Source organism: Coregonus lavaretus (genome assembly GCF_964263955.1).
Source record: "Coregonus lavaretus genome assembly, contig: SUPER_35_unloc_2, whole genome shotgun sequence".
NCBI lineage: Eukaryota > Metazoa > Chordata > Actinopteri > Salmoniformes > Salmonidae > Coregonus > Coregonus lavaretus.
The window spans coordinates 4,290,973-4,303,999 of record NW_028167180.1 but is presented as its reverse complement, the minus strand read 5'-3'; positions in this window follow the sequence as shown (position 1 = coordinate 4,303,999).

Genomic DNA, 13,027 nt, shown 5'->3' with positions numbered 1-13,027 from the left:
TATATCGATCTAACATCGATTTAAAATGTAATAAATCGATTTTATCGATACTAGGAAATAACCCATTGGATTTAAGCACGTCAGACTTTATATGCAGGGGTGCACATAACTGGTACGCAGATACGCAAGCGCGACAAAAATCAGGAATGCGTAATGACACTTGTGTTACTACGCGCCTTTGCGTACTTGACCGATCTTCTCATCTAACCTTACACATGACATGTTGCTTGTCAACTACTGTCAGGGATGTCCAAAAAGCAACAGACATTAAGCAGATTCTTTGGCGTTTCGCCACCTACAAAGAAACGCCAACTGGAGCCAGAGCCGAAGAAAATACTTTTTTCGGAAAAGTGGCTTGAAGCTAACGATGAGCGCACTGGAATGTGGTGCAAGATTTGCCGCTCAAATCCACATCTAGCAGACAAAACAGGTGCATTTTATAAAGGCTCAAAGAATTTCAACCATCCTTTATTTGACAAACATGAAAAGAGCAAGGAGCACACGAATGTGGCGCAAGCCATTGCTAAAAGCTAGCCGAGAATAAATGTCCAGTCGCCGAGACAAGCTGAATGAAGAACAGCGGCAAGCTCTGTTTAATATTTTTCTCTTTCCATAAAGCTAAACACGCACGTCCCATGTCTTCCTATTCTGAGGATGTTCCTTTACTGAATGCTTTTTGATGGATCTGAGGACATCACAAAAACTGAGCAGGAAATAGTTTACATTGTGTCTGTGTCCAGCAACGGAGAGTTTACTTCGGACTTTATTGGACTGATTGAATTGGGTGCTGACCGAACCGCACAGGCCATAACAGACGGACTTGTGAGACTTTTCCAGGACACAGGCTTGGATGACACAGACGGGGCTGCTGTCAACGTAGGTATGGGTAAGTTTCATAATACCAGATGGTCTGCATGGAGGCATGAAACACTGTTAAAAATATCAAGACTATTGCCAGCCATTAAAATGCAACTGGTTACCAGGTATTTATTTCAGTCACACTGGTTGAATTTTTGGCTAAAAGGTTACTGAATCGATTTCAAGTCACTGAATCGTTTCGGATCGTATCGTTCTAAATGAACCAATATCGTCCTTGAATCGTATCGACAACCACGAATCGTGATACGAATCGAATCGTTGTTAAAACGAATCGTTACACCCCTAGTAAAAACACTTTAGTTAATAGATAGAAAACAGTCGTTATCAGTAAAGTTATAGCAGTACCAGAATTGACCACTAGATGGGTTGTGTCATCCATGGACATGTGACCAGAGCCCGTATTCACAAAGCATCCCAGAGTAAGAGTGCTGATCTAGGATCAGTTTTGTCTTTGACCTCTCTCTGGTAATGTTAGTTTATTTTATTTTTTTACTTAGCTTACCCAGTACAAAGGAACCGATGGGATAGTCCCAAAAGAGCAAACTCTGCCCAACTAGCAACACAATACTCCTGTTGGATGAAATATTCACATTTAGAACTTCTGTGCAGTATTCTGGAACTTGAACTTAAAACCTAAACATGTGCATCTTCTAAGGCTCCAACCTTAGCTATACCCACTGGATACCATTATGGACCTATAGCGTTCACATAATAATGGAGTCAGATTGATAAATGTAGGTTATTATTATATTCAACATAATTTCTACACATCTACACCTTAACAGGTGTCTTGAACATACTGAAGTCTGAGATTCCTGAGTTCCCAGGTGTTTTGAATGCAGCATTAGGGGATCTGTTCTCCACCACCCACAACCTTCCTAGGTACATCATTAGGGGATCTGTTCTCCACCACCCACAACCTTCCTGGGTACATCATTAGGGGATCTGTTCCTCACCACCCACAACCTTCCTGGGTTGATCATTAGGGGATCTGTTCAGATATGTTATGATATGATATGAGATCAGATCAGATATGATACTGTATGAGATCAGATCACATATAATTTATTAGATATGATATGGTAATTTATTAGCTCAGATATTATATGGTACTGTAGGAGATCAGATATATGGTAATTTATGAGATCAGATTTGATATGGTAATTTCTGTTTGGTTAAATTTGAAGACATCTTCTGCAACACAAGTTAAATATCCAGTAACAATTTCTATGACGCATACACATATAATGCCCTGTAAAACATTTATAACGCCTTAATATTCACTATAAGATATTAGAATTGCTCATAAGTAAATGTGTAACATACAACAATAAATGTAAATAAATATGGTAACAGGGATCCCTTTTAACAAACATTACACTTTTTGCCTCTGTCTCAAAATCCGCATCAGCCAATTAAAATTGTGAATGTAGTTGTACACTGTCAAACACTACAAAGTGCCTGCAGAAAGTATTCACACCAATTGATGTTTCCACATTTTGTTGTGTCACAGCCTAAATTTAAAATGGATTAAATTCAGATTTTGGGTCACTGGCCTACACAAAATACCCCATTATGTCAAAGTGGAATTATGTTTTCAGAAATGTTTTAAAATTAATTAAATGAAAAGCTGAAATATCTTGATTCAATAAGTATTAAACCCCTTTGTTATGTCAAGCCTAAATATGTTCAGGAGTAAAAATGTGCTTAACAAGTCACATAATAATTTGCACGGACTAACTCTGTGTGCAATAATAGTGTTAACATGACTAATAGTGTTTTGTCATCTCTGTACCCCACACATACAATTATCTGTAAGGTCCCTCAGCCGAGCAGTGAATTTAAAACAATGATGTAAGCACATAGAAAAGGGAAGTTTTCCAATTCCTCACAAAGAAGGACACCTATTGGTAGATGGGTAAAAAAAAAAGAAGCAGATATTGAATTTCCCTTTGAGCATGATGAAGTTATTAATTACACTTTGGATAGTGTATCAATACACCCAGTCACTACAAAGATACAGGCTTCCTTCCTAACTCAGTTGCCGCATTCAGAGGGGTTGGGTTAAATGCGGAAGACACATTTCAGTTGAATGCATTCAGTTGTACAACTGACTAGGTATCCCTTTCTGTTTGCAATAAGGCACTAAAGTAAAACTGCTAAAAATGTGGCTAAGAAATTCAATGTATGTCCTAAATACAAGGTGTTATGTTTGTGGCAAATCCAACACAACACATAACTGTATACCACTCTTCATATTTTCAAGCATGGTGGAGCTGCATTATGTTATGGTTATCCTTGTCATCGGCAAAGAAGTACAGAGATTTTTAGGATAAAAAGAAATGGAATACAGCTTTATCACAGGCAAAATCCTAGAAGAACACCTGGTTGTCAGCTATCCAACAGACACTAGTAGACAAATTCACCTTTCAGCAGGAAAATAACCTAAAACACAAGATCAAATACACTGTAATTGTTTACCAAGATGCCACGGAATGTTCCCGAGTTGCCTAGTTACAGTTTTGGCTTAAATTGGCTTGAAAATATATGGCAAGACTCGAAAATGGATGTCCAGCAATTATCAACAACCAACTTGACAGAGCTCGAATATTTTTTTTAAAGAATAATATGCAAATATTGTACAATGCAGGTGTGCAAAGCTCTTGGTGACTTACCCAGAAATACTCACAGTTGTAATCGCTGCTAAAGGTGACTCTAACATGTATTGACTCAGGGGTGTTAATACTTATGTAAATGAGATATTTCTGTGTTTCATTTTCAATATATTTGCAAACATTTCTAAAAACATGTTTTCACTTTGCCATTATGGGGTATTGTGTGTAGATGGGTGAGAGAGAAAAAAATATTTAATTAATTTTGAATTCAGGCTGTAACACAACAAAGTGTGGAATAAGTCAAGGGGTATGAATACTTTCTGGTATTTCTGGTATTATAGCACTGCAATCATTGACCTGTTTGAATATACAGATTATTGCTGCAAGGACTCATTCACATAAACACAATGACACAACTATACAGTATGGGAGAGAAAAGTGTATTGCATCTTTGTCAAAGAACATGTAAAGAATGACTTCTGATTTATTTATAAAATCTCAGTATTATTTTATTATAGAAACATGCAACATATCTCGATTCATCTGCTAAACATTACACAAACAAAGATGTACACGATTTATCATTAAGTAATTTTTAAAATAACAATTGTTTATAGGCAAATAAATGAAGACATAAAAAATAAATACAACTCATTGAATGAACATTATTTATAATTGTGGGGATTGTTCCCAAATAAACTACAATAAGTATGAACACAGAGAGGGAATGGAAAGTAAAAGGACTGAGGGAGAGAGAGAGATGAAAGAGAGAGGGAGAAAATTGTAGAAAAAAGTGGGTTGAGAGAATTAATTCTGTAATTTAATATCTGTGACCAATCTCTTTATATCATAAACACATTGAATTTAATGAATATTGGGACTCTGTACCGCTTTGAAATCATCCATGAGCTCCTTTACTCTTATCATGTCTGCTTTCTGACAACATTTAGGACCATCAGATCCACAAAGTACTCTGCTTCCACCTAGAGGTACAAAGGAGGGATTACAACTGTCACAGGGATGACTAAAAGCTAATAAGAATACTGGATGTTTTCTGGTCTATATTCGTTTGTATGTCTGTATGTTAACACCATTTAACCAAGAGTTGAAGACATTTCAACTTGATCTAATATTTTAATGGAGAATAAATATTTAAAATAGAGATTGCGGCGTATGCCAATGCCAAGATTTATCAGATGTGGTGTTTTTTCTAGATGTTTTAAATTAATTTTACACTATCAATGTTTGACAACACGAAGCTAAATCCTCTGTCTCTTAGAAAACGTAGACCTGTTGTATTTTTACGGGGGGAGTGTTCAGCTGCAGGGTGTGGTACGACCGTGAGATGATGGAAGCAGATGTGTCGTTTGAAGCTGAAAGCACGTCGAGGACAGTTAGCGAGAAAGATGAGTGGACAACAGTGAAGTCCAAGAATGAAACAAAAAGGGTTACAATTGTTGTGGGAAATGAGTCTGATGAATAGTTCCTTGTTGGAGGATGTTTTTTTTGATAAAAATGTTTATTTGGGAAACCCTTTTGAAGTCATGAGGATGGTGAAGAAGGCTTTGGGAAAAGTGGATGCAGTCAAAGTAACCCGGAGTGGTATGGTGTTGATATCATAGTAACCAGGAGTGGTATGGTGTTGATATCATAGTAACCAGGAGTGGTATGGTGTTGATATCGTGTCTATCTAAACAGCAAAAGGAGTGTGCATTGTGGCTCGAGAAATGATTGACACATGAGGTGAAAAGCTTTGATTTTCAGAGCATGTCACTGGTAAAATGTGCTATTTCCGGCGTCCCGTTGGACATTGATAAACAATATCTTAGGCTAAAAAATCCAGGAGTAGTTAATGCACGTCGCTTGGCCCGTATGAAGAATGGGGAAAATGAGCAAAGTTTATCTGTACTATTGATGTTTGAGAATTTACCACCCTATGTAAAGTTGTGATGTATAAGATACGCCGTAAGAGTGTTTGATGAGTATTTACCACCCTATGTGAAGTTTGGATATATATAAGATATGCCTTAAGAGCGTTCGTGCAAAACCCTTTGCAATGCAAGAAGTGTATAAAGTGTGGCCATGTTTCAAGTGTTTACAGATGGAAGGAATATGTTATTAAAGAGGTTGAGCTATTGTCGTATATGATGAATGGTGGTAATATTGCTGATGAACAAAAAGTCCGTTATGCTGCATCGTGTCAGAAGTTTTTATTCATACCACGAGGTTACAGCATAAATTCACAGACACGCGTTGCCTGGAGAACGCCTCCCAGATTGTTATGGCCGTTCTGTCGTCTCATCGTTTAACTCCTATTTATAAACAATGCAAAGGGAGGGGCTACTCCCTCTTCTGGCCAATCACCAGTCTCCCCTCGGGCGTCACCCTCCAAGCGGCACATTTCAAATAACATCATAAAACATCCCCCCTTTGGCCTGAACAACCAACATTCCATTTCGTCATGAAAAACATTTAACAAAGGCATAATCTTCAGATACGATATTCCCCCCTTTCGAGACGAAATAAACGTCTCGAAAACAAACAGAATAAGATTATGACTATTAACCATTTATCTCATTGAATATTCTTAACCTTAAACCCAAAAACATTCTCCTCTAGAGTGTAAATACCTTTCTATGAAATACCTGTTTATGAAGTGTGAATACATTACTATGACCCATGAAGAAATCTCTATGGAGTATAAATACATTACTATGACATATGAACAACTGTTTATGAAGTATGAACACATTACTATGAATTATGAATAAATCTCTATGGAGTGTGAGAGCGAAAAACTGTCCAGCAGCCATCCATCCATATCAATCAAGACAGTAAAATTCTCTCACCGTCCCTCTGCCCCAGGCAACCACCGTCGGTACTCCAGATAACCTCATAACTCATGTAAATGCATTTGAAACTATGATGTAATTAAATACCCATGTAAACAAAATCCTATCCATAAATATCCACTCTCAGGCTGGTCAACCCATAGGACCTGAAAGGGAATCTCTCCCTGCTTAAACATTCTGTCCCTAACCCCATCGAAACAAACAAAAGCATCTACGATCCTCATTTGCATTCAATAACATCAAACATAATTCTACTAAAATCAATACCTAAGAATATGACACAATTATGTATTACACATCAAATATGTCTATATTTCATTGCAGACACTGGAATGTAGTCCACTACACTTCCTCTTCCTGTAGTGTCCTCTTCCAATGGACTTGTTGATGATGGAATCAGCCACACCATCCTTGTTTCCTCTCCTCCAGTCATATTGTCTTTGTTTGAGTATTCCAATCTCCACATGCTTCTCCCACATGCTTCTGGAATGACAAGAAAATAAACGACCAAACAGTATCCTTTGCAAAACAACCACTTTCAAATTAAACCTCCATTTCACCTAAGAATTTTAAAAAATGATACATAAATGATGCATGAATCACATTATCCATTCCCCCCTTTGATTCATAAATCACACTAAAAATCATACTAATATTGAAAAACCAATTTGAAAAATCATAAAATAATCCAAAATGATATTTATCCATTCAGTAGTCCATCTAGACCCCCTCGTCCGTCTTCGTCCAGATCCGGAACAGTCAACACCGGCATCTGAGTGTTGTCTCCAGGCACCACTTCTCCAACCTATCTCAATCTCATAACTTTCTCAAAAGTCAGTACAAACATCACACAGTGTTATCAAAGCTTATTATCTTCCCAAATGTTACACCATACCATGAATGAAGTCCCCCCTTCTCCCTTAAACTTATTCTTCAATGATAGGCTTGAAGACTATGACATGTCGCCATGTGTCTGCTAAATGACCAAAATGTAAATGTAATGTCACCCTTTTAACCCTAGATTTAGCTGTATCCAATGCTATCCCTCTTATAATGGTAAAACCTCATATGGAAGCCTCAACGTTGACCTGTAACAACATCCTATCCCCATAGGGTAAGAATATACTCTATCATAATTTCCCCTTATCCTCTAAAATTCCCATAGTCACATTGTCAGTCAAAAGCTAATCTTTTAACCATCAAAGTCCTGCTCTTCTTACTACCTGATATATAAAAAGTAACCTATTATTTGTCATTACTACCCTTAAGGTCATACTTATCCAAAGTTATCATCTAACATCCCAATCTGATCTTTCCATAAACATACCCCTTACCTCATATGTTTCATTAGAACAAACAACTTTTAGCCCTCAATATTTCACCTGAATACTTCAGAGTTTGCAATTACCTGATTTTACTTTCCCTCTAACCAATGCTCATAGGGTAATCCCTTCACCCAAGAACACTTAAACCCTACTGGTCTGACAACTACATTATTTTATCGGTCAATGACTGTTGCCGATACCACAGTCATGACAAAGCATAACATTTACCCACACCCGTCAGAGGCCGCGCGACCGTCTAACACGTCTTGGGCTGGCATCCCCAACAGACATCAACCCTCAAGATTCCTCACTGACCCTACAGAATGAGTTAATCTATCTCTAATTTTCACAACAGAGGAACGAGCAGCACTGATCAGATGCCCCCCCCCTCTGTCATCAAAATCAAAAGACCCCATACTGCAGCTTCCATGATGAATCTCTATTCTCCATTTCAGATTAATCTATATTGTTTCTATCTGCTCTATTTTAACCCCATTCGTACCATAACCTCCTGAGTCCCTCTTGCTACCTCTTTAATTTCAGAACAATTGTTGTCAGTATCATACTCCTATATTTGCTATTGCCATAGTATCATTAATCCCTTCCAAAGTTACCCTTAAAGTAGTTGATTTAGCTGCTGTATCAACCCTAATTACTTCTAGCGCAAAATTTCCCATTATCCTCTGTGTATTATCTACTGTTGGAGTGACTACTGTCCATTCAGTTCTACTCCTCCTGAACTCCCTCAATGACTGTGAAAACTTCTACAGACTTCAAATCTTCCATTATAAGCGTTACTTTATGAATTACATTGCCCTTTAACCAATAATTCCTAACCGAAACAAATTCTAATGCTTGCCCTAAATAAGTACACATATATTCTCCCTAACCTTTCTCTATAATATTACGCAACATAAGTGAACAGTCACTCCTAACCCTATTCCAAACTATACCTCCTTCTACTCCTGGTCCTGATAACAATACTTATTCTCCATAATTATCTCTCCATATGAGAGAAACGTCCCCATCTTAAACCCTAATAAGTATTTTTCCCCCTAAAATTGGTGCTGTATTGGTTCCCTTATAATCAAATGCAATATGTTTATGACTTTAATACCTATCAATGTTGAAAGAGTTAAATTGCTTCTCCCTGTTGTTCTAATAGACTGAAGTGTTAATGTCCTTATTTACTCCTAGTTTTCCCCCCAAGACTTTGAACTCCTTCCTTGTACTTCCATCCATCCCCACTAGTGTCACTTTTTCCCCCTTTCAGTTCTACCTCTAAACTTTAAACCTCCTGATTATAACAAAATACACCTATAATGACCTTGATCTCCCTACTGGAAACTGTAAATATAGATACTCAATCACCCTCAAATCATTCAGCAACACATACTTTCTCAATGCATCTGCTCCTAACCGATTTAAACTCCTACCATATCTTCCCACTAAACTTTAAAATGTCCTTCCTCACTGTTCTCTCTCTGTCTTACTACTACCTTTGAAACTTAGCTTACTGTCTCAGAGTTCTTTCAACCTATCCTACTCCTAACTTATTTTAATCTAATCTTTTCTCTCATAACATTTAAAACCTTTCCCCCTGACTTATGGACAAAATCTCTTACCACCAAATTTTTAGAATATGTGATTGGGAAAATTCCCCACCTGCTTCTGACTCATTACACACAGACTTGGCAAAACCGACTAAACACCTTTTAGCCTAACCTCAAATCTCTTAGTGTAAGAATGTAACCCAAAATATCAGTCACCCCTATTAAGTTTTTTCCCAGACAGATTGTCTAACATGTAATCTAATACATTATCATCCTTCCTATGATATTATCTTTTAAGCAAATGATTCCCAAAAAACCCTACTTCTTAAAATATTCTACCAGACAGTCAGTATGCCTCTGATTGACCACTTAAATTTACACCATGCATCTCTTCCCAACACTGCCATAACAGCATCTTCTAATATTAGTATGTCTCTTTTACTTCCTCTTTGACTTTTATAGCAGAGCTCAATTGATTCCCTAAGAGTAATTAAACTATTTTACTACTTCCAATCCCTATCCTAACCTAATTAGTTTATTTTACAGAGTGATATGTTTAACCTTTTTAGACTGAACCCCGATAAGTTTTTCCCCTATTCACTATCACTTCTAATGGTCAGTTGTTTCAACTGTTAGCTATTTCCTCTTCTTCTCTAATCGATGCTCTCAGCAATGCACCCCTTCCGGATATTCTCGGCACTCTAGAATATTTAGTGTTCACCGGAAGCACCGGTGATCTTCACTTGCTCGTTGATCTTCCTCTGTTTCTTCTTCTCCAATTCTGTGTCTGTCCAGAAACTGACAGTCTATATGGAACATCTGGTCCCCCCTTGGTTGGTACAATTGCCTTTGATATTGTTCAGTTAAAGCTGTAACAGTGATTGTTGATTTGATTCCCTCTGATTCTTCATAACCAACACTTATTTTCTCCTTCTCCAACTCTTGGGATTATTTTCTCAGCAGATTTTCTTGATCCTGTTCCTTCTCGTCGTTGACATATCAGTATTCTTCAAAAGGTTATCTTCTAAGTTCTGTTCTTGAAATATCATCTTCCATCATCTTCTTACTTTTCTTCATCAGAACTCGAATATCTTGTCTTCTTCTTCGTTCAACTTTCATCCGAGATCAAGTCTCCAGTATCCTTCTTTCCTCTCTTGCCACTTCCTTCTGATCACAGAGTCATATCCACCCATGACCTCTCTCAATCACTCATCTTCATCCTCCTCATCTCCTTAAGTTCCCAGACATCCCATTTTCTTCAGTCTTCTGAATTCATCTTCATCGTTGTTTCTGCTCGTATTCATCTTCATCTCTGATGCCATAATCACCCTGCTAGATGATCATTGTAAGCTGAGAATAAACATCCCTAAGCTCTACTTTTTAAACCTATCTTATCGCTGACATATTTTATCAATTTTTGTTTGAGAATGAAGGGCAACTTTTGTTTCACTTGCCGGATAACCTAGCAACACTTTAATTAAAGGATTACCCCTATTTCCACCCGTGAAATGACTCTCATAGTCCTGATATCTTTTTCCCCATTGTAACACCCTTTTATATTCCTTTATTGTGAACTATCTTATTCTAGACTGTATAAGTTATATAGGCTTCCCCCCTTAAATTATTAATATAACCCTAACAACCTTCAAAAAAAATAAAAAAAAATAAAAATTTTTTTTTTTTTTTTTCCCTCCTCCCAAAAAAATTTAAATAAAATAAAATATGAATATTAAAAACATTCAATTAAATGCCTTATTCAAAAACCCTTTAATTAAAAATAAAAACCCATTAAAAACTCAATTAAAAATTATGAATAATTTAAAACCAATTTTTTATTCCTATATCACCAATTTATCAATTAGTGTTGAGTATATTACCACAACCCATCAAATGCAAGTAAATGCAAGTTAGTCATCTTCAGACTAAAATACCCCTAAACAAAGCCCTTAACCCCTTGCTCTATAACCCCTAATTATCATAAATTTAAAGAATAATGTCAGTACCTGATTTCCAATCGAACTGCAATCCAGCCCAGTGATGCCCATAGCTTCCAAAATATAACTTTTATTGAAATAGAATTTGCCAAGCCCCTTGTAAAATCGTCATAACATCACATATCCTGTTAGGGAAAGATTTTGTAACCATAATCAGTACCAAAACCTTTTTTTTGACTTGATCCTCTGCCACGTGACGTGATCACTTCCTGTATCTCCTCGCTCCTCCCACTTAGCGTTCCTCTCATATGACAGAAGAACAAAGACACAACATAACATTTTAGTCGTTAATGCAGTCACTGAGTATTCCCAACCATTCAATATTCGTTTGTTCTACATGATTCACTGTAAGACTTTAACTCAGGACTAATTATAGATCGCTCAAAAACCTTTTTATTTTATTTTAATCCGTTATTTAATTATTTAATTAAATGTATTATAATCCGCTACCATATATCTAATTTATAAATTCAATAGGCTACAAAACAAGTTTCATCTTTAACCAATCTTTAAACTAGAATACTCGTGTTAAACTCTCCCTGTGCCTATTTGTTCCGTCGTCTGTGTTCCTCTGTCTGCAGTTTAACCAATGTGTTGTTTTGCAGAATCCCACGCATGCGCAAATATCATTTACTAAATAGATTGCTCCAAACCCTTTCATTTAATTTTAATAGTCTTATTTTAATTAATTATACTCCGTCACCATATATTTGATTTATAACTTTACCACATCTCGCCAAATAGTTTCCCGTTCGAACAACAACCGTTTAACACCTAAGAGATTTTTCCCCAAAATCTCTCTTATTCTGTGACTATTATCCCTTGCCGCGTCACATGGGACCTATGACCCTTACCCATAATGCCGTGCTTTGTAGGCTTAGCACATAACCACATGTTGTAGTTTTTAACCCCGTAAAATCACGCATGCGCAAATATCATTTTAACCTCATACTTGAGTCTCAGCATCCCCTCATGGTGCCGTAAAACAAAACGTTCCCTAATCTCGTGCCATAAACTCCAACTCCCACGTTTGGTACTGTAGTGTCGCAAAATTAAACGCATGCGCATAACCATTCAAAAATACTTTTCACCGTGGAAGAAAGATTCTCTCTTCTCTCTCCCCAAACATAATAACAGTCCAGCTGTAATTCCCATTTCCCCCTTATAATCAAACAACATTTACCAGCGCTCACAAAACATATAACCTGACTTACAAACACATAAACAAGTTTAAGAGACTTTCACCCGTCGCAACGGAATCTCTAAGGATATCCGTTAGCATATAGCCCGCAACACAATTAGCATTCAACCTTAGCAGTTAGCTTAGCCTACAGTACATCGTGACACAAAACACAATTAGCACTAGCATCCAGCCACCATGATGTAGCATGATTCACACTTTAGCCTCAAAAATTAGCATTTAGCATTTCGCCACGATGTACCACGTGACCCGAACCATACAATCAAGCCTTAGCAACGAGGCACCACGTGGCCTGAAACAATCCAGCCTTAGCTTCAGCCTCTAGCCAACAGCAGCCTACTACACAAATCAATATCCTGCACCGTGGCCAAATAAATAATCGTCCAATTCTCCCCGTCTAACTTTATGCTGCCTTGAAAGATGAATCTCATATCAAGCGGTTATCCCCAAACCAATTTCCCGTCGACCAGAGGCGGAGTATAACATAAATACACCAATTCACTTCATAATTCCCGCTTAAGAAATCAACCTGATTCAGTCTAACTAAGCCCAGGATTTGTAGCCCACTTAATAATAATAATAATTATTATTACAAGTCGCCTCGTTTC